Here is a 20,494-nt window from a genome sequence, read left to right on the forward strand (position 1 = left end):
GAGATCAACTCAAACCGTGTCCTGAAACCCTGAAGACACCAGAAGTCACCTTACCCATACAGGTACAACCTGTCAAGAAGGAAGAAGATGTATTCCATACAGTCTTAGGAGATTTCCCAAAAACATGGCCAAATTACTATGGAGCAGTAGTAGTCCCAATGATCGCCTTCCCTCAAGTGGCGGAACCAACATCAGAATCCATACCACAAGAAGTCCCAAGACATGAAGAACTGGAAGTTGAAACCGTAGAGGAAGAACAGATTCCTGGTCCCAGTGAGCTTGCCAGTCCTACAGTCAGTCCACCATCCTCACAAGTACCAGAAACACCAAATAGGTACACTTCCACCCACACCATTATGCTAAGTACACCCAGTACACCAGCAGTACGCAGGTCACAGCGTAGTACTCAGGGTCAGATACCAGCAAGATATAAAGACTAATGTGGAATTGCATATAAAATGTACATATGTTATAATGTTTATATGAAAAACCGTAACAGTTTAGTGTACAGAAAAGGTGAGAGAAGAGTGGTGTAAGGTGGCAGCACGGAGAGTTACAACTTGATCACATTGTTGGTGGCCCGAGGGCCGTGAGGCCTACTGCACTTATGACCAGAGTAGAGACACCTTTAAGAAGTGTTTGTTGATTGAAATGTTTATTTAATTGCAACGTTAAGACCAAAAGCCCAGTACCTACAGAGACTATACTGTATGAACACTTATATATTTATGAACATTTTGGACTCTTTTTGAACTTTAAGGTTTTTGTATTTTTTCCTTTTGAGACTCTGTATTTATATATATAATTGTTGTGATAACTTGTTTGTTTGTTTCACAGTCCCGGAGTACTGTTCTTCACTAAGGGGGAATGTGGCACCCCAGGGTTGCCACACAAAGGGTTAACTCCCCGCACACAACACCAAGACCTCCTGGCCAGAAGGGGGAGACCAAGCTGCTCCCCTGTATATTCTGGTGGGGGGAGGAAATGGTCAGTAGTTTCAGTTTGGAAGTTCAGTGCAGAGCACTGAGGAGAAAGGATCTGCAGGTTGGAAGCTGGCTTTAGCTCACCTCAGGATCCACTGACCAATTCCAGGCCTAGCTGAGGGTCTGAGGAAAGGAGACAGATTACACAAAGGAACATTCCTGGGAGACAGAGCATTGCTGAGCTCATCCCAGTGGAGCACACAGAACGGATGCTGGATCCGAGACTGCAAGTTACATACTGCACAGTTACCACCAGAGAAGTGAAGATTCCAGATCTTTCACCTGTACCACAGACACAAGCAACAAACGCAGAGTTCAGGAACATACTAGGAAGGACTCGAGTTGCCTGTCAGGTCGGTACCTAGGAGCAGAGCAGAGCAGAGCCGGCTGCATAGTTCACACCGCAGCAGGGCCACAGACACACAGTGCAGACAAGGAAGCCAAAACGGCCCGGCTGGGTGGGAGAAGCCCTGAACCCCTCACAGACTCCGTGGACAGTACTCTGCTGAATACCATCATCAGTAAAGGACAAAGAAACTGCAAAACCGTGAGTCTGCTTGTTTATTGTGCTCGTGTCCTGCACTCCCCCCCATAGACTAACACACTGCCCCGGGGAAAAGGCTCTACCCGTGGGGAGCCGTCCCATCTCAAGCTGCCTTCCATCACCCCGGAGGTTCTGCAGCAGCGGTGGTCATCTCTGATCACATTTCACGGGTGGCGTCACGAACACAACCCCCCTTTTTATTGTGGAACCAGGGAGCACAGACCGGGTCACGACACCGTGATCCCCTTTCCAGAAGCAACCCCTTGGCCCGGTTCTGGGTATCTCCTTAACCCCTGGCGACACACAAACATTAACAAAAGTTTCATAGTTTATCTCTTTAATATATAAAAGTCACAAGGATCACAGGCAGGTTGCAAGATAGTGTAGTAGTGGGAGGCACAACTAAACTTTGCATGGGCCCAACTTAGCTCCTTGCCAAAAGCCATCTCTGCCATCTAGGCCTGATCTTTAATTACGACATCTATGGAGAGTAAGGCTATGTGCGCACGTTACGTACTGTCACTGCAGAAATTTCTGCAGCGATCTGAAGATCACACGTGCGCTTCAAATCGTTGCAGAAACAGTCCGTAGTAAAAAAAAAAGCCGATTCTAACTGCAGCTCCTCCCATAGACAGAGCAGGGGCTGCAGGCAAAGCGCACGGAAGAAGTGACATGTCACTTCTTAGAACGCGCGCTTCGAGCAGCAGCCGAAGCGCTGCGCTCTAAGACGTCACGTGCGCACGGCTCCTGCACAATCTCCATAGATTATGCAGGGGACGCAGGACGCATGCAGTTACGCTGCGGTGCAGATCACAGCGTAACTGCATGAATTACGCACATGTGCGCACATAGCCTAAGGGCTCATGCGCACGTAACTGCATAATATTCTGCAGCAATTTGACAGCACATGTGCGCGTTAAATCGCTGCAGAAAGACTGCATAATGAATGTAGTTTTTTTGTAAAAAAAAAAAAGCCGATTTCAAGCACTATGGCTGCTGCCCCCACCTTAGACAGAGTGGGAGCTGTATCCAGAACGCACAAATAATTGACATGCTGCTTTTATGAACGCACGGATTTGGGTCAAAATTTTAGCATCCAAATTGCTCTGTTTTTAAAAGCATTGTGCGCACGTGTCATGCACAATCTACATAGACTGTGCAGGGGACGCAGGATGCATGGAATTATGCTGCAGCGCAATACGCAGCATAAATGCTGCTATTACGCCACGTGCGCATAAGCCCTTAGACTCTACTACCAAGCAAAATGTCATCCTTCTGCTATAGTGACCCTCTCTACCAGTTTCTACAGCCTTCCCTGCTGGAGAGATGCTCAATGACAACATCTGAACGCCCCTGGTAAGGAAATGCCCACCATACTCAATGCTGCCATGGCACAACTGCTGCCTTCATCTCATCTGCATCTGACACCTGGATAAGGTGGGATAAGCTTCTTGTTCACCTGCTGCAGTAACACTTGACCAGTGCTCACATCCAGTGGAGGTGGAATTGGTCAACCATAATATGTACCTCCAGACTTCAAAGAGAAAAAATATTGTTCCAAGGGTGTCTGGCAGTCAATTACTCTCCACTAACCATACAGAGAATGTTGGGCAGTGACCTAGTCTCCTCCGCTCTCATACATGCATGCTTGGCTAACCTGAGCAAATATATTTATGATGGAGGAAATACTAAGGATAGCTGTCGGCTAAGCTTGCAACAAAAGTGAGTACACCCTTTAGTGAAAATGGCCAAATTATGCCCAAAGTGTCAATATTTAGTGTGGGCATGGTGTTCAATAGAGCATCACAGAAGCCTCTAGAGTCCTCTTCCACTCCTCCATGACATCATCATGAAGATTTGTATGTTAGGGGACTTGCAGTCCTTCATCTTTCCATTTGAGCTTGCCCCACCGATGTCCAATAGTATTTAGGTCTGGAGAAATGCTTGGCCAGTCCAGCACCTTTACCCTATATCTTCAGGTTCCCTAGCAAGGCAGTGGTTGCGTTGAATGTGTATTTAGGGTTGTCATTATCATGTTGGAATACTGCCCTGTGGCCCAGTCTCTGAAGGGAGGGGATCATGCTCTGCTTTAGTATGTCACAGTACATGTTGGTGTGACGCCCCTGCGGTAACCAGGTGTCACAAAAACAAGGTAACAACAAGGTAACAGCTCGGGTCCTACATGACTGTGCCAGTCACTACACACACACTAGTGTGCCATCCCCGTGGAAGCAGCCGAGTTGCTCGGATCCGGGTTTGCTGTGGCTCGAGGGTCTCCGGACCCGGGGTCGTGCGGCCACTCAAATGAAAGGGGGCATTTACAGGGGAGTTGATGTATAGTCCGTGATGCCACCCGTGGTGTACGGTAATTTAGCAGTACCACCGCTGCTGTTGAGAGTACCTGGGGTGATGATTAGGGGCAGCAAGGTGTCTTGGCCCTCCACGGGGGATGCCCCGGGACTTGGTTTGGGGTGCCGTGGGATGCAGGGGTCACTCTCGTGCTCACTCAGTTCATAAGCAGACGCTGACAACCGGGTAAACAAATTCTCTGGGTACCGCTGCCGCTGAGGGGAGCTCGTCTGGGTCAAGTCCCCTATAGTGTTGCCTGGTGATCCGCGGCCTGCCTCCTGGCACTAAGTTTAAAGGGTGCTTTACATGCTGCGACATCGCTAAAGATATATCATCGGGGTCACGGTGTTTGTGACGCACATCCGGCTTCGTTAGCAACATCGCAGTGTGTAACACCTATGAGCGACCTTTAACGATCGCAAAAGAGGCAAAAATCGTTGGTCTGTGACATGCCATTCATTTACCAAAAATTGTTGTCTGGTCAGTAGCGAGGTTGTTTGTTGTTCCTGCGGCGCAATGTGTGACACCGCAGGAACGGCGAACATCTCCTTACCTGCGTCCACCAGCAATGAGGAAGGAAGGAGGTGGGAGGCATGTTCCAGCCATTAATCTCTGCCCCTCCTCTGCTACTGAGTGGCCGCTTAGTGACGCCGCAGTGACGTCGCTATGACGCCAAACGCACCGCCTCCTTGAAGGAGGGATTGTTCGGCGGTACAGCGACGTCGCTGCAAAGGTATGTGCGTGTGACGCTGCCGTAGCGATAATGTTCACTACGGCAGCGATCACCAAATGTCGCACGAACGACGGGGGTGGGTGCTATCGCACATGACATCACTAGCTATCGCTAGGGACGTCGCAGCGTGTAAAGCACCCTTAACTTCAACTTGGTGGCCCAGTAGTATGGAACTTGCCAGGCCCCGCTCCCCTCTGTGGCTAAGTGTAGGAGCTTGCTCTCAGGGCTCACGCTTGGGATTTTCTGGACCGTTTTGGGTTGGAAAGTCCTATCCCCCTTGTTGCGCTAGTGCCCCGATTCTGGAGTGGGTGTGAACAGATCATAAAGGCTCCGTTCTCCTCAGGTGAATTGTCGGGTTGCCTGAAGCTACTCCCCGACCTAGGGTCCGTGCACCTCTTCGTGCCTTCGGTCCCGGATCGGTGACCGTGCTAGGCTGCCAGCTGTCCTCCTCGACAGGTCCAGGCATCTTGCCACAATCCCCTGCAACCGGGGATCCGACTCCTCTAGGCTCAGTCCACCGTCTGCAACCTAGACTTCTTCTCTTGGACCTCCTCTGAGCTCCTCACAGTTCGAGGGATTCTCACTAACTGACTCTTCACTGACTACACTCCTCACCTCCTCTCCATGACCCCCCCAAGTGGGCGGTTCTATTCCACTCAAGCCGGCCACTGGTGTGCCTGGTGGGTGTGGTGCAGGGTGTATCTAGGATTTGATTTGCTGTTGGAGGCAACACTATTAAGATAGGGACCCAGAACTAAGAGGGAGGCGGAATACTGCACGGAAGGGCAGTTTGTGCAGTACCCTGTGATAACCTGATAGTCCAGGGGCATCACACTAGCACACCAGGATATTTACACTCGCTGTACCCAGCTGGGAGACTCACCTAGCCAGATGACAGTAGCAATTCACAGAAGGAAAAACAGGGCACTGCTCCAACAAAAAATGACTTTCCAGCTTTAAACAAAAACCACTGATCGCAATTAGCGCTTTGTGCGCTGCCAATATCTGCGATTATGTGAAGACTTCCAGGGAGGACTAACTCGAGTTACAGCTACGGGGTGCTTATTCATAAAGATCATCAAACAGAACTTCAGGTAATGTGAAAAAAGCTGAAACAGCACTCACCGATATTTGCTGTGTAACACTCTGGTGTTTTATTTCAATATCAGAGGATACATGCTGCGGCGTTCCAGGGAGGGAAGGAAGGTGGTCAGCACACAAAGATGACGGCCGTTTCCTTAAATAGCCAGATGACAGGGCTGGGCACTGTTAGATGACAGGCAGCCAACTAGGGAGGAAGAGACCAGACCTGGAGGAGGGGAAAGTGGCGGGGAGTGTGGCTAGTCAGTCGGAAAAAGTAAGCGATTGAGGAAGGAGTTGTGAGTTGAGGAGAGAAGTAAAAAGGAAAGGTGTCAAGACAGACACAGACTCTTGAGACACATTGGAAGTAGCAAAGAATCCGCAAAGACCTGAGTAGAAAGATCAGCCACTCAGAGGAGAAAAATAACTGGAGAGCGAGAGAGTAAGCTCCAAGGACAGAGGGATCCTGCGGGGTGGACATCCAGGGCTCACAGTACTTTGCACGCACAGGTTGCAGATCCCAGAACAGACCAGGACTTCAAGCCATCTGTTAACTATGCCAGGCGGGTGGATTTCTAGGACTCATCTGCCACCACTAACGTCTGAGGCATCAGCAGCAAAGAGGGGACCGGGACATATTCCCTTAAACAGTCCAAGCTGCCTGCAGCAGGACCCAGTCAGCAGGAGGACCTTCAAGTGCTCCATGCCAGGGAGGACCAACATACACCAGAGTACAAAGGTGGAAAGTGGCTCCAGGTTGGCAGGCACAGCCAACAGGGACACGGGCGCACCTGGGATCCAGTACATCCCCAGGGTGTGAAGCCAGTAAGTAAAGACAATCAAACTGCATTCTCTGTCTGGACTGCTTCATTGCGCTGCGCCTCCATGTTAACTATTCATCTACTCCTGGGGAAAAGCCCTGCTCATTCATGCTGCCCCCATCCATCATCCCCAGTGGGAACCCGCAGCAGCGGCCATACTATTCCTGGCCGCAAAACGCGAGTGGCGTAGTCAGATTTATTTTTATTTTTATTTTCATTTAAATCTGTTCGACGGTGCCCCCAGGTCCGGGATCCCTCGAGCCATGGACTACCCTGATCCGAGCAGCTTGGCTGCCCCGGGACGCAACATTGGCATTCATGGTTTCCTCAACAAACTGTAGCTTCCCATAGCCGACATCACTCATATAGCCCTAAACACGCCCACCACCATGTTTGAGTGCATGCAAAACACACTTGTTTTTGTCCTCCTCACTAGAGATGAGCCACCACCCTAGTGTCCGAGTTCGGTTCGTCGAATGGCAGGTGTGTTCGTCTAACGTTCGACGAACGTTCATTGAACACTTTTGAATACCTTTGAACACCATTGAAAACAATGGCAGGCAAACACAAACACATACAAACATGCACAAACACGAACGCACACACACAATTTATGCTCACCTTACCTTCCGTTCCATCGCCAGCCTGCTAGGACTTGCAGTTCGCCAGTACAAGATGTGTATCGGGTAACCATGCGACTGATGCCCCGGAGCTTCAACTGCCAGCGCGCTGACGTCAAAGGCGCTCCTGCTTGCCTCTGATTGGCCAGCGCACTGCCTTTGAGTAGCGTCTGACAGAGGAAGTTCCTCCCTTGTCGCGATGGTTACCCGATACACATCCTGTAGCGGCGAACTACGTGTATCGGGTAACCATCGCGACGAGGGAGGTACTTCATATGTCAGACACTACTCAAAGGCAGCGCTTCCGAACTCGCCGGAATACTGTGGAATAGCTGCGGTAGTACAGCGAAATAGCTGCTGTAAATCTGCGGGCATTCGTGCGAATTACCTGCGGAAGTTCTGGCCTCTATCTCCATAGTGGAGGGCCGGGATTTTCGCAGGTAATTCCACAGAAATAATTGACATGCAATCACTTGCAACTGCGGGACATCCGCAGCATATTCCGCAGCCGCACATACCGCAACATGGACACAGCACTCCCCATGTCCCATAGGACAACATGGGGAGTGTCTGTACATGCTGAAACCTGCAGATTTATCTGGAAAATCCCGACAATCCTTGGATTTTCCGCAGATAAATCCGCAGGTTTAATTTCCCGTGTCCTGATTTGAGTGCTCTTTCCCGCAGTCCTGCTGTTGTCCAGGCTCCTCCCCTCAGTGCAGTTGTGGCGCCCTGGACAAGCCAGGTCATCACAGGTGCTGCAACAACACACCCCCCACCCTGGCTAGGCACACCGAAGTCAGACAAAAATCCTTGTTGCCTTCCTCCAGGGGCTGATGTCCACACCAGGGGGTGGAGCCAGGTGGTTGGCCCCACCCACCGAGGAGTTCACAGTCCTGGAGGTGGGAAAAGGAGGCCAGTGCAGTTTGGAGAGTTGGAGAGGGAAGTGGTAGTGGAGCAGACTGACCGTGTCTGGGTGCGTGGCCCGGGCACATAAAGCAAGGTTGGCAGACGGTGGTGACCGTCTGCAGGCAAGGCAGATTGACGTGAACCGTAAGGACCGGGGACGGGCAGTGGCCCACCAGTACCGGATCGGGGAGCGAAGAGAAGCCAGCACCATTCGGCAGGGCCTACGGACCCCGACCAGGCTTGGAGTCGCCGTAAAACCGGTCACATCCGTTAGCGAAGGGAACCTCCGGGGTTTCCCAGCAGTCAAGACCCGATTGAAGGCAACAGCTCAAACCGTGAAGGGAAATACAGTCACCGCCAAAGCTACAGTTCCCAGGGCCAGAGCCTGCGGGCAAAAGGGGCTCCCTCAGCATCCATCCAAGCTGGGGAGCGGGTTACCGGTGGGAAGCCACCAGAACCGAGAACACAACACAGGTGCAGGGAAAGGCAGTCACCGCCAACCTACCGGGAGAAGAACCACCGCAGCCGTCTGTGTGACCCGTCCATCCAGCCGTTTGTTTTACCAGAGACTTTGTGTTCATCATTGGCTGAGTGAGCACCACTGTGCCGTGCGGCACCGCGCTGCCCCCGCGACCCTGCACCTCACCAGGTCCCATAACCCACCTGCCATCCTCCCCTCACCGGGCCCCGGGACAACCAACCCCCCCTACCCACGGAGGGGAAAAACAACATCCAAGCTGCTCCCTGTCATCGCTCCCGGGATCCCAGTCCAGAGCAGCGATGGTGTCACAACCTCACCACAACCGTGGGTGGCGTCACGGACAATAAATCCCCAAAAACATTCCCCTTTTCACTCACGGGCGAGGAGCGCCGCTCGAGTCCCCGGGATCCGGCCCACCGCTTGAGCCACCACCGAGCAGCAGCAGCAGCCGGACCCGAGCAGTGGGTGAGCGCAGCGTCCCCTCCTCCGCCCGCGACAACTTGACGTCACGAACAGGATCTTACCGCTCTGCCATCTGGTAGAGGTGCGCCTTGTGACCGCTGGAGGTGTCCGGCCGAAAAATTTGAGAAGCCGCCATTTTGGGCGCGAAAAATCCCCACTCGAGCGTCTTCTCGAGCAGTGGAGGCGCGAAAGCCGAAACCCCGCCCCTGTAAAGGAGGAGCCGGAAAAAGACTAAGGGGGACGGATGGCGTCTGGCTGCATGTAGCCCGCGGCTATAAAAGCAGGGACGCCAGGACTTTGCGGCCATCTTGTGGTTCCTGGAAGAGGCCGCCGCAGCTATGTACCAACCGTCCCGCAGCACCGTAGCCCCCGCGCCCAGGACCGCGGCGTGGGTGGCGATCCGGACCGCCCAGCTACAACAACGGCTGCAGATCCGGGTGCAGCTCCTCTTGGAGGAGTGGGAGGCCGACATGGCGGAGGTGGTGGTGGCCATACGGAGACTCGAGCAGGAGGGAGTTCTGGAAAGGCGGGTAAGTGACCCACGCCCCTGCACCCTTAGTGGGTCGGTCATCGCGGCCGAGGGGCCCGGTCTACGCCCGCTCGCCCTGCTACCTCCCCCGCTACCCGTGTTGACTGCCGCTGCCCCGCCACTAGGCCTGCTACCATCACAACCGGTAGCGGTACCCCCGCCAATCCGCCCCGGCGGACTGGTCTGCAATAGAAGTCCGTGACCGCCCGGAATCGCTTCCGTGGAAGAAGCCAAGGGCTAAGATCATGAGCAAAGATTTACTGGAGGCACCTGTGACCATGCCTGGCCCCGCACCGCCCCCGGCAGCCCGTCTCGTGCAAGAGGAGGCGGAGGCTCAGCGCGAGAGAACCCCTGAACCCGTTCCCCATGCCTCGGCTGAGGCCGCGCCGGGTCGCCGCTGTGGGGCAGCACCCCAGGCCATGACACCGCGAGACCTGCCGCCCAGAATACTTGCGGTGGCCAGCGTGAAGGAAGTCTCGCGGGGCCCGACCCGTGCGCAGGGGCCTATCGTAGCCCCTTACTGGGACAGGGAACCGACCCCGCTGGGCCTGGAAATTGCAGAAAGGGAGAGGGGGAAGGCGAAGCTGGTTGCCCGCATGATTCGGGAGAAAGAAAGTCTCCGCCAGGCCATCTTCCATGTACGGGGCCCAACCTATGAGGGGCAGGTGAGGAGGTTTGACGTCCGTTGGGGGTACAGATTTATATATGAGCCAGGCCTGGAGGCCGAAGTCTTTATAGCCCGACGGGACGTCAATGCCCACCTGCCGGAGGACCAGCCGGGCCGCAACCTGATGCCGGGAGATTTGGTCCAATACACTAGGCACTAAGGGGAGAGGGGGTGGTTTGCCCTGGACGCGAAGCTGAGGGGCAGTCAGGAGGCCCGTGTATCAGCCCAACCCCCTCCTCTGGCCGACACCGTGGAATAGAAGTGAGTCAGCGGTCCACCGTTGCCGGCAGTTGTCCCCGTTGGGACCACCAGAAAAGTTAAGAAAGTTTAAATGATAAGATGGATCAACCAAAGTTTACCTGATTGGAACCCGTGATTGAACCGGCTGTTGCTGGCAACTAGTCCCTGTAGGGACCTTTTGCAACCGTTGCATAAGGAACTTCTTATGGGCAGGCCCGAGAACTTGCAGGGCAACCACAAACTTGTGGAATGTAAATATTATTTGGCTGAAACCGTTACCGCCTCCGGAGAGGCTGATTTGGGAGGATGGGCCTGGAAGAAAGGGTTGGCCCAGGCCCGCCACTACCGTGACCGGTGGCGATCCTCCGGGGGTTCAGGGGTCCCCATGGACACGGGTCACCTGAAAGAGACAGAACCCGCTCGGGCAACTTGGTTCTGGACTGGGGTCAAGGGGTGCTGCCCGCTTCTTAGGGGCATCATCAGGGCCAGGTTGTTTGGGTGGGAGAAGAGCGGAAGCCGTACCGTTATAAAATGTTTGTGATGTTTTTACATGTTTTTATCTTTTGCAGTTAACAAAAATAAAACCGGTGATGGACGGGCAACCCGCGGACGGTCTGCATTTTACTAAGGGGGAATGTGGCGCCCTGGACAAGCCAGGTCATCACAGGTACTGCAACAACACACCCCACACCCCGGCTAGGCACACCGAAGTCAGACAAAAATCCTTGTTGCTTCCCTCCAGAGGCTGATGTCCGCACCAGGGGGTGGAGCCAGGCGGTTGGCCCCACCCACCGAGGAGTTCACAGTCCTGGAGGCGGAAAAAGGAGGCCAGTGCAGTTTGGAGAGTTGGAGAGGGAAGTGGTAGTGGAGCAGACTGACCGTGTCTGGGTGCGTGGGCCTGGGCACATAAAGCAAGGTTGGCAGACGGTGGTGACCGTCTGCAGGCGAGGCAGATTGACGTGAACCGTAAGGACCGGGGACGGGCGGTGGCCCACCGGTACCGGATCGGGGAGCGAAGAGAAGCCAGCACCATTCGGCAGGGCCTACGGACCCCGACCAGGCTTGGAGTCGCCGTAAAACCGGTCACATCTGTTAGCGAAGGGAACCTCCGGGGTTTCCCAGCAGTCAAGACCCGATTGAAGGCAACAGCTCAAACCGTGAAGGGAAATACAGTCACCGCCAAGGCTACAGTTCCCAGGGCCAGAGCCTGCGGGCAAAAGGGGCTCCCTCAGCATCCATCCAAGCTGGGGAGCGGGTTACCGGTGGGAAGCCACCAGAACCGAGAACACAACACAGGTGCAGGGAAAGGCAGTCACCGCCAACCTACCGGGAGAAGAACCACCGCAGCCGTCTGTGGGACCCGTCCATCCAGCCATTTGTTTTACCGGAGACTTTGTGTTCATCATTGGCTGAGTGAGTACCACTGTGCCGTGCTGCACCGCGCTGCCCCCGCGACGATGCACCTCACCAGGTCCCGTAACCCACCTGCCGTCCTCTCCTCACCAGGCCCCGGGACAACCAACCCCCCCTACCCATGGAGGGGAAAAACAACATCCAAGCTGCTCCCTGTCATCGCTCCCGGGATCCCTGTCCAGAGCAGCGGTGGTGTCACAACCTCACCCCACCGTGGGTGGCGTCACGGACAATAAATCCCCAAAAACATTCCCCTTTTCACTCACGGGCGAGGAGCGCCACTCGAGTCCCCGGGATCCGGCCCACCGCTCGAGCCACCACCAAGCAGCAGCAGTAGCCGGACCCAAGCAGTGGGTGAGTGCAGCGTCCCCTCCTCCGCCTGCGACACAGTGAATAAATGAACTCAGTGCATAAATTAAATTTTCTCCTGATCAGGATTTGAATTCATAAATTTAGAAGTGCTGCATTCCATAGGCAACAGCTCCACAATTGAGCCACTGCCCATACAGTAAGGTAGAGGAGAATTTGGTCATTTGACCTCTGTATTGTAGGCAGAGATGCCAGAAGCAGAATATTCAATTACATTGAGATGTATATAGATATATACTGCACCTCTCTGTCGGTGAATTAAAAAGTCAAATTCTTTTGTTCCTATAAATCTACTGTGTAAAGAAATGAGAGAAAAAAAATACAATTTATTGATTCACTCCCCCTTGAATCAAACCAGCAAGTTCCAAACAAGATCCAGCAGCCCAAGCTGTGTAGCCACAGGGTGTGCTGGAGTCAGGCTGGAAGCACACTTGCAATTAACTCGCATTGCACTCGGACCAATGTTAATCAATGATGCAGCTCCGATCTGCTATTTTTTTCTCAGTCCAAATTGGGCTGAGATAAAAATTGCAGCATGCTGCATTTTGGTGAGTTTCACGCGCGAGTCACTCCAATGAAAGTCTATGGGTGCGTGAAAAAAAAACGGATGTCACACGGACGGCACACACACCATCCTAGTGACATGCGTTTTTCTAAATACATTTATCGCATGTTGCAGAAAACACGTAAATACCCATCACGACGACTGGTCCACGCTTCTTCCTTGGGCTGAATTCTCCCATAACCACCACGTCAGTGAGTCCTCCTCCAGCTCTCCCTTCCATGTCGTTTACGGACTTCAGCCTTCCGTCCCATTACCTGTATCTTCTTCCTCGGATGTCCCTGCTGCTGATGCTGTAGTCCATGACTTTACAACGATTTGGGACTCTGTCAAGACGTCCCTTGGACGTGCTTCCCTGCGGATGAAGAGACACGCAGACAAGAGGCGTCTGGATCCTCCGTGTTTCTCTCCAGGAGATCTGGTCTGGCTTGCTTCCAAATACGTCCGATTGAAGCTACCATCGTACAAGCTGGGTCCTCGCTACATCGGGCCGTTTAAAGTCATCGGCAAAATAAATGAGGTCTCCTACAAGCTGCAGCTCCCAGCCACGATGAGAATCCCCAACTCCTTCCACGTCTCCCTGCTCAAGCTGGTTGTCCTTGGTCCCTTCTCCGCTGCTGCCAGTTCTGCTCCTCCTCCTATTGCTGATGATGACATCTATGCGGTAAGGGATATCGTGGCCATGAAGACCGTGCGGGGCCGACAGTTCTTCCTGGTGGACTGGGCTGGGTATGGTCCTGAGGATAGGTCCTGGGAACCCCGGGAGAATGTGGGTACTCCCCTGATATGTGCCTTTCTGTCCCGGTTGCGGGGAGGGAGGCGTGGGGGAGGGGGTACTGTCACGCTCCCCGGCTCCTCTGCCATGCTCCCCGGCTCCCCTGCCATGCCCCACTGCTCCCCTGCCTTGCACACCGGCTCCCCTGCCACGCTTCCCCGCTCTCATGTTACGCTCCGTTGTTCCCGTGCCATGCTTCCCGGTCCCCCGCTTCACAGTCTCCATGCCCCATCACCTGCGGTCTCCAGGCAGCCCGGTCCCCGCTCCCGGCGCCCGTCGGCAACTCTGAGCCAGCCCGGCACTCCTGCCTCCTGTGCACCGCTCCCTGCTCTGGCTTCTGGCACCCGGGCCTCGCGCATGCGCATTAGGGCGTGCGCGCGGTCATTGACCCTCTCTTAAAGGGCCAGTGTCCTCCAACAGGATATTGAAGAATCAGGTACAGGGTATATAGGCAGATCCTTTCCAAGTGGGCGGGGCCTGTTCATCGTGTTTGCTAAGCTAGGAGTCAGGTCTCCCTGTGTCTTGTTCCATACTTACCTATCTCTCTTGTAGAGTCGCTCCTGTCTCGCCATCCGGTCCTGACGATTCCCGAACCCCGAACGGTGACTGTCCGCCACCTCGTCAGTCCATACCATCTCCGATCCCTGGATCCGTGTGGTGACCCACCTCCTCGCTCCGTTGGTTCAGGATTCTGCCTGACATCATCTCGGCCTCCGAACCTGAGCTCCGTCACCCGGACTACCTTCAAAGACTCCGTGGTCCCAGGGACTTCTTCACTCCACTCCTCTGAACGGACTGTCCTGCTACCCGTAGTGCTCCGGGTACCGGGCACCTTGCCCTCGGTGAGGTGTTCAGCCCAGTGGATCCACCTCCTGGGCCTACCCGTCCTCCTGGTCCTAACACCTACTCATTGGGGACGTTGTAAAGCAGCTTTTTGAAAGGGAAGTCGCTAACGAAGTCACTGTAAAGTCACCTTTACACACTGAGACTTTGCTGTACAGCGGGAAACAAAGGACCAAAGAATGGTCCTGAACGGTTTGTAGCGATCACAACTTCACAGCAGGGGCCAGGTCGCTGATGTGTTTCACACACTGCAATGTCGCTGGGGAGGTCGCTATAATGTCACAAAACCGGTGACGTTACAGCGATGTCGTTTGCGATGTTGCAGTGTGTAAAGCCACCTTAAGGCACACCTATGCAATAATCATGCTGTCTAATCAGAATCTTGATATGCCACACCTGTGAGATGGATGAAAGTGCTCACTAACACAGATTTAGACAAATTTGTGGATGATATTTGAGAGAAAAAGGCCTATTGTGTACATAGAAAAAGTCTTAGCTCTTAAAGTTCAACTCATGAAATATAGGAGGAAAAAGAAATGTTGCCTTGCCTTGCCACAATTCTGACTCTGAGTTCCTTGGTCAGTTCCTTTGACCTCATGATTCTCATTTGGTCTGACATGAACTGTGGGCTGTGAGGTCTTATATAGACAATTGTGTGACTTTCCAAATCAAGTCTTACCAGTTTAATTAAACACAGCTGGCCTTCAATGAAGGAGTAGAACCATCTCAAGGAGGATCACAAGGAAATGGACAGCATGTGACTTAAATATGAGTGTCTGAGCAAAGAGTCTGAATACTTATGACCATGTGATATTTCAGTTTTTCTTCATTTCTGGGTTTTTTTCTGTCAAGATGGGGTGCAGAGTGTACATAAATGAGAAAAAAAAGAACTTTTTTGAATTTACCAAATGGCTGCAATGAAACAAAGAGTGAAAAATTTTAATGGGTCTTAATACTTTCCGTACCCACTGTATATAGTAAGTATTGATTCCTTTGTTGTTATATGCCAAAATATTTACTCTAATTATTACATTTCACCACTCCTTTGTATCATTTCAAAAAGTGTAATTATAAGTCCTAAATATAGGTGAACTTACAGGTGAAACAATATTTGCTTGAGACAAGCCTTCATGAACCTGGTCTTAAGAATACTAAAACTTAGCAAACTTGCTGTTGTACCCTATGGCCACTTATTATGCGATACAATGCACCCTGAGAATTTTTACATGCTCAGATACTAAAAATCAGATTTAGTGAAGAGCTTTTAGTAATATATTTATGGATAATGCTTATAAATGGACCTGGTACAATGAGAGAATGTGACTTAATGTATCTCCAGACGGGGACGTAGGATAAGATGGAGCTATTAGTCTTGATCTTTCAATATTCCCTAATGACAGAGATATCACCTAGTGCTATCAATAACAATAGGCACTTTATGAAACGGTAAAAAAAATCTATGCAACCATTTACTTAAATGAAGGATAACAAGAAAACCTTTGCGGGTGTGCTTTATTGTTTCTCTTAGAATTTGCAATAGACTGTTTCAAAATGGTAAAATCGATGGATATATAAAAAGTTACAAAGAAATTAACCTCAATGATCGTGTATATATTTTTTTAGTATTATTTAAATGATTTCATTATATGTTTGTGTTGTATTTTGGTTTTTAAAAAACACTGGACAAATAGAGAATGTTTGTCCGAGAATTAGCATTTAGGAGGGGAATCCTGGCCGGAATAACATGATTTCAGAGAGGCTAATCTGGGTCTAAGCACATTAATAGCGCTTGGACTGATGCTCTTCAGATCTGTTTAATTACTAAAACCAAAGCCTGAGCTGATTTGTCCGTCAATCCATGCCAAGTGACTGGTTAACAGCGTAATCCATGAATATAACCATTAGATTCTTCTTACCCAAAATAATAATCAAACTTTAAAAGATGAGAGCTTATTGCCCAGTGTTTGTAGTATAAAAAACTGTATTTATGATCTTTTAAATTTGGAGGCAGCTTTTTTATGGTTTTAATTTACATCATTTTACAGAACACAGTAAATACTACTAAAATACTCATAATTTACAATACAGACAAACTATATTTCTTTTCAGATTTGTATGCTTTTGTTTCTACAACTCCTTTGTGAATAAAGATTTGTCTTTAATTTTTCCTTTTTCTCCAATAGAAAAAAGGAGGTTGACAGTCCTGCTCTAGTAGGCATCATGGGGTTGTGCACTATTTGTACAACCCCTTCTCAATCTGTATGTTTTCCCCCTGTAAAACAATAACACTGCCACTTCCTCCAGATGCATAAATTTATGCAAAGGGCGGGGAAAATGAAGCGGCTGCTGTTTGACCACAGGACTCAAGTGACGCACTGTTACACGATCATAACAGTGCCGAAGCTGGAGGTGAGTATGTGTTATTATTTTAAAACGGGGAAATATACGGATTGAGAAGGGGTTGTCCGAGTAGTGGACAACCCCTTTAAACTTTAGAAGCTTATACCATAAACTTGCATTATTGCTGCTGAACTTATTGCCTTGAACAATCCAGCAGAAGTCATACAACCTAATCTATTTCCTTTTTATGTCATATCTTTCACTAATCACAGCTGCATTGTTAGATACAACTCAAACTCAAGGCGATGTCACCACCTACCCACAGCTGTCATCTAGTCCTAGCCTTAGGTCTTCAACAAATTTAGGGTGATTGATCCTGTGTAAAAGCTTCACCTTCACATTTCTGAAGAGAGAGGTTGACGTCTGTATAGAAATCTTCCTTGATGTCATCCTCAAACCTCAACAGCCCTTGAGTTCTCTGTATAAAGAAGACACAAGATGAGATCTACGTTACAATATTACCCCTTCCAGACACTGGTGGAATTGATCATATATAATTATTTTAACACATGTAATTCTATATATTTTTATATATTTGGAAATGAAAATCAATTATCAATTGATCTATCGCTTTATGGCAAGTCTTCAATCTTTAGAAAAGGCTGAGCATGTATTGTATGGCTTTGAAAACTCATTCCAACCCAATGAACATTTCACCGTTCAGGGATTGCTATAATTTTGACATGTTTATGTTGCTTTTAAGTATATTGAGTGTCAATAATGTTACCCAGCTCACACTGGTTATCTTCCCTTTATTTACATGTTCCGTCTGCCAGGTCAGATGTATCATTAACCTCTTGGTTAAATAATCTGTGAAACGTATAAGATACAGACAGCTTCTGTAACAGAATTATCTGAACCTGACAAGTAGAACTATTATACCTAGGTGGTTTATAGTTAGAGGTGATGTGTACTTAAGGTGCGGCCCACCTTTGTGATGGAATAATCCCTCATTTAATACCTATATTGAAGTCTTATGTTTTACGGAGTTGGTCATGTGTAGAAATGTTGAAATAAGGTTGGCAGCAGATCACATTGAAAAATTGGAACTTTAGATTATAAAACAGTTGCACATTTGCAGTTAAAATGTGAGTATTCTGTTTCCATTGGAAATTTCTATTTGTCTACAAATAAAATGCCACAAGTCTTAAATAATGTTATTTATAAGAATGTATTTTTGTATTTGAGATTTTTGGAGATGGGCAAAAAAATTGCAGAATCCTGGTCCAGCGATAACATTCTAACTCCAAATCAAACTTCCTTGGCTGCAGTTTCCAATGTTGGCATCTTAGGATCCTCTGACATTATCATGCTCCTGCGATGTGTTCCTGCTAAACTTGTTGCGTTTTTGCGATTGTAGAGAGAAAACCTATGAGCAATAGTGATATTGATTATAACAGTAACATAACCTTAAAAATCAAGCATTCAGTAGAGATACTTATTATCTTTGGAGTTAATCTTTATTTTCCTTATGTAACAATTATGTGGTATAGTGTTTCAAAGTTATTCATAAATGACAAACACCATAACAGAAAGTGTAGGGCCCAATTATAGGGTAATAGGGCCTGGAGTTTTCACGACAGGTACGAGGGGACACCCTATGAGTGGAGAAATACAAAGAGAAGGGAAGAGGTACAACAGAAGGCCCTGGCAATAGAGAAAGGGAAGTGGGGTTACCTCCTGACACTCAACTGAGTCTGATCCCTGCACTCCCTAACATCCCTAGATGGGTCTTTCCCCATGCACTATACGTGGTGGCCCGGAACTCACCCGGACTAGTGTGAAGGCAAGCGAGACACTAGTCTCACTACTGAAATAAAACAAGTGGAAGGTAAGACAAATGGATGGGAAAATACACAACAAATAGCACTCCTTGGCTTATTCAGTAGAAAACTTCTCAGTTGCAACAAAACCAAACACTTCAGCTTCTTTAGAGACAGGCTGCTTCAAAGTGGACAATATGAAAGAACTATAACTGGCATGGAGTGAAGACAGGAGTGGGTAAATATAATGCAAGGAAATAATTGTAAGATTCTGCAGCTGCAATTAGAGTAATGAGAAATTTCAGCCAAAAGGGAAAGGGTTCTTAACCCCTTCAGCATCAAGTGAAAGTAAATCCACTCAGTAACAAGATAACAGATAGCAGTCAAGGGGCTCAATAGAGGACCTGCGATCCTCCTAATCCAAGATTCCCCATGTGGACGAGACACACTCATGACAGTTGTTGGCCGTTTGTGTCCATCGGACAACAAATCTGTCACTTACATAAATTCTGCTTTCTATTCCGGCAACAAAGCTGAAACATGGAAATTCTAATGTAGAATCAGGACTCTACCTACTTTTTCTTTTCAATATTATTTTTATTATTATAGAAAGACAGTCAACAATGTTTAAACAGGTAAAGAGATTCAAATACAGAAGATAATTTGTAGAAATGTGATATGATAAATCAGAGAAAATCATATGTTAGATATACGATGGATAAATACCATCCAGGCACATCTGAATAACGGATATACAACGTTTCCTCAGATTAAAATACAAACTTAACATCCTACCAGATCCTATCTGGAACATAACTTTCAAAAGAAAAATGTACTTGTTTTACATTAAGAAAAAGCCATTGAAGAGAGAGAAGAAGAGAGAGAGCGAGAACTAGATTAAATGTATAGTGAAGGAAAAAAAAAGGAGTAAAAGGTTGCAGGTTGTGAAAGTCATAAAGGGAAAAATAGAGTTTAGTGGGAGGGGGGTCCTGTGGAAAGTGGGGAACCATATAATTGATGAAAAGAGAGGAAATCTAGAAAGATAAGATCTGAAACGGGTTCTTCAGGACGTCACCATGGTAAGATGACTCTACCTGCTTGTATCACTATTGTCATATCCAGCAATTATAGCACTTATCTGTGCATCATTACATATTTAACCTTTGAATGAAGTACTTTAATCTCTGTATTTGTTTCTTTAGATATTTCTATGTCATGTGTAAAAATTGAGAGTCCTCAGTGGTTGATACCATTTAATGGCTAACTGAAAAGATGGTAATATACAGCTAGCTTTCGAGACTACGCAGGTCTCTGCATAACTTTGATATATTTTCCTCATCTTTATGTTTAAGTCCTCATTCAGATGTCAGTGATTTTTTTGCATTTGAAATAAACATTCCAATAGCAACAAAAGAAACAATCAGCTCAACTGACTGGTGCACAGTAAGAAGCCCTGTGTAGTGATATGGGTAGAATTATGTAGAATCATTAACCGAGAGAAGCTATTTTACCTAAAAAATTCTTTTTATTTACATATATGCCACAAACAAGGTACACAAATAAAATTATTAAAAATTACTGAGAAGGAAAGGTGGGAAACAGTACACCCTACTCCTCACCCTTCCTGTCATATAGGGGTCGACGTCCTAAGGTTTATTGACGCCCCTATTCCTCGTCGACTGAGGCCCTATAACAACCCTTTACTCACACTAGTAAAGTACCGTGTGCCCTAGTTTAAAGTGGGTAAGGTGAAACACCCAAGGTCAGACCCATATAGATAGTATGTGACATCAATTTAGTCCAGATAATAATTCACTGTCAATAAATGTCATAAATCATCTATAGGGGGATTATTTACTCAGTCGACTATCAGTCAAGAGTATCAGATCATAAGAACTGCTGTTGCATATGTCCAGGATGCACCCTACGCGTTTCGCCCTCTTATCAAAAC

The sequence above is a fragment of the Anomaloglossus baeobatrachus genome, chromosome 3, assembly GCF_048569485.1.
Source record: "Anomaloglossus baeobatrachus isolate aAnoBae1 chromosome 3, aAnoBae1.hap1, whole genome shotgun sequence".
In the NCBI taxonomy this organism is placed as follows: domain Eukaryota; kingdom Metazoa; phylum Chordata; class Amphibia; order Anura; family Aromobatidae; genus Anomaloglossus; species Anomaloglossus baeobatrachus.